The sequence below is a fragment of the Etheostoma spectabile genome, chromosome 6 (assembly GCF_008692095.1).
Source record: "Etheostoma spectabile isolate EspeVRDwgs_2016 chromosome 6, UIUC_Espe_1.0, whole genome shotgun sequence".
NCBI classification, from domain to species: domain Eukaryota; kingdom Metazoa; phylum Chordata; class Actinopteri; order Perciformes; family Percidae; genus Etheostoma; species Etheostoma spectabile.
In genome coordinates, this window is record NC_045738.1 from 19,876,536 (window position 1) to 19,879,473 (window position 2,938).

General features: G+C 38.1%; 1 protein-coding gene and 1 long non-coding RNA gene across 2 annotated transcripts in view; one reads left to right on the top strand and one right to left on the bottom strand.

Moving 5' to 3' along the window:
* Positions 1–2,938, top strand: part of tlr18 (toll-like receptor 18) — a 13,478-nt gene that overhangs the window by 5,326 nt on the left and 5,214 nt on the right. The gene's annotated exons all lie outside the window — the stretch shown is intronic.
* The window catches only part of LOC116690720 (uncharacterized), a 12,040-nt gene that overhangs the window by 550 nt on the left and 8,552 nt on the right, over positions 1–2,938 (bottom strand). The window lies entirely within an intron of this gene.

Here is a 2,938-nt window from a genome sequence, read left to right on the forward strand (position 1 = left end):
AATTGGTGTCCTTAAAGGTTGGATTTTTCCTCATTTTGTAATTAGGGCAAATTATTTTTTTATTCCTTTTTTAGTCAACTTAAGCAGGGGTTCCTATACTCATGAGCAGCACTGTAGCTGCAAGGTTTTGACAAGGAATCATAATGAATTGAATGAAAAGTCTTATCTCTGGTTCTTCTGCACTCATTTTGATCTTTTTTAACTAAAAAAGACTGTCTAACTTGAATCAATGGCTAGCCACATTAATGATTTTGTTTGAAAGCTTGATGATTGTTCTTTCACAACATCTTTACAAGTTTTCAACTTTTTATGGTTCGTCTGTCAATGAGTTTATTAGAAAGGACAGGGAGTGTTACTTTTTATACAATGAGCCTTGTTATAGCACTAAAAAATGTTCCAGTTGGGTTAGTTATTCTTTCTTACCACCACACTGACTCAGGAAGATTAACTGTTAATTTACATTCTTGTGTTGCAACACCTATTCAACTAGGTCGATGGATGAATAATGCCATTGTTGCCAGGCAGTGTCATTTTGTAGAAGCTACACATGACAGGATTTGCGAAAGCTATCTCTATGGTGCACAGAAAACAAATATTTTCCCTCCTGTCGGGAGATTTTACAGTTGTCCATTCAGCTCATTCTACATGAACCTGGCAATGGGCCAACCTGCATGTGCAAAATATTGACTGGGAAAAGGGCCATATGTCTTGTGTGTATTCCCAATGAGTGGTGTAGATGTTTTGGATTGTATGACCTATACATAAAACCTATAAACTTCATTGTGTTCCGACGGTGAATTCTGAAGCTGCAGTGAACTGTAGAGTTGGATAAAGAATGGCCTGTAGCATTGACACCATGTCTGGGTACATTCCTTTTACAGATTAGGCTGCACGCACCAGAGAACAGGAAACTGCACATGCACAAAAGAAAAGGAAACTGCACAGAAATCTAAATTTTCACCGTGAGACACAGAAACTCCTGCAGGGCAAGTTAATGTCGAACCAGCTGGGGGTAATGAGTTTAAAACTCTTGACATCCATATAGGTTAGGGACACACAGGTTTGGTTGACCTTCCTTGACTTGTAAATCAGAGGAATTCACCTAAGGCAACCTTTATTTCATCTGAGTGAGTGACCAGATGCTTTGTAAACAGCCCCTTAACTCAAAATCTGTGGCAGTTTCACGGAATCGCCGAATATTCCTCAATGGACCCACGGAAGAATTCTGTGAAATTAGCACGGCCCCTTAAGTTAAGCAAAAGGTCTTGAGTGGGCTTACTTTTCCATGTCACATGGGACAACAACGGGAAGATTGGGTTTATGAAAAGAAGAACGGTTAGGGTTAGGGTTGGTGTCTTGAAGCACTGATCCATGGTTGAAGGGTGGCTTATAGGAAATATAATAGTCAGGCTTGCTAGAGATAGAAAGTCCCTAGTTTAATTGTTGCTAAGGCCAGATTGTCCATCAATCAGAGTTTTACACTTGAGCTAAACCTGGAACTTCAATTTAAGGGACTTTAGGCTGTCCCAGACAACATTTTACATGTCTGATGGAAACATGGTGAAACAGGAAACACTGGTACTAGATCACAAAGACATATACTGTGACTACTATGAAGCATGTCTAGCTGAAAAGACTTGTTATATCCTCAATGTAACTCAATATGGTGGAAACACAGAACTCTCCTTGATCATGTCACCATCCTATAGGTTAATGTTACAGCCACCAGTTCTTTGATTATTTCAACTTTGTTTCTTTGTCGATTTGGCATGGGGCGGAAAATGCTGCAATACCCATAAGCCTCTTGGAAATGTCCCTTACCATTTAAGAACTGCCATTGACATGCTAAAAACATCACCTGAATGCCTCAAAAGTAAATGCATTTGAAATAGTCTGAGACCAAATTGTATCGATTCCCAAAGCTTTGTTATTTCTAAGCAATGTTACAACATCATTTAAAACAGTGCCTTTAGTTTCACTAAATCAATATTATTGATGTTCATCTAATCCACCGCAAATTTCCTGAAACGGCCATCCACTGTTGACCAGAATAGATAACCAGCGTATTTCCTCATCAAAGCAGCATCACAGCTGGTGTTTTCTCACCCAGACAATGTTTGTATGTTGAGGAAGGATGACGATGGCCACACAGTAAACACGGGGTAAATTAATTCAAATTTTTAAATTTAAATTGTTTGCTGTCTTGCGTTTATCTGGCATGTTAACAATGAGTCATTCTAATAAGCGTTGATCTGAGAGTAACGAGGACTGAACGGCTGAAAATCAAAAAAACACCTGTTTTACATCTGGAATTCAACATGATAAAAATCGCCCCATTCGTTTTTTCTCACATGGCTGAAAATACCTGAATACATCAAATATGGGTTTTATAATAAGATAAATGTCATGAAATAATACAGTAAACATCAGTCTATCTTTTGCGATTCATCAACTCCAAACAATATTCACCATCTTTACCTCAATGTTTTTGTTTCTGCAGCTTCTGTAAAGGGATTTTAATTTAGTTTATTCTGGTGGTTGTCCAAGCTGTCACAGAGTACTTCAAATAAATAGGGAAACAATTTATTTCTACACCACATGTATCCGCACAGCCATAAATGTTTATTCAAGTCACGTCACTTCTGGACTACATAAAACCAATACTGTTTGTTTAAGGAGGGTTATAAAGCTTGATAGCTCCTCCATGTCAGGGCCGGAACAGTATAAATAAAGCTTTAGGAAAGGGAATTGCAGTCTGCGTGGCCGGAAAGCTGTCTTATAGGGTAAGTACTGTGCAGTGTATAATGCGAGTGATAACAGGGACCAATGGAAATGTCTAATCCATATGGACGAATCTCATTATAAGACCAAAACCAACAATTTAAGATTTTACATAATGTCTCTGTCATTTTGATTTCTCCTCTCTTTTTTTTTTTTT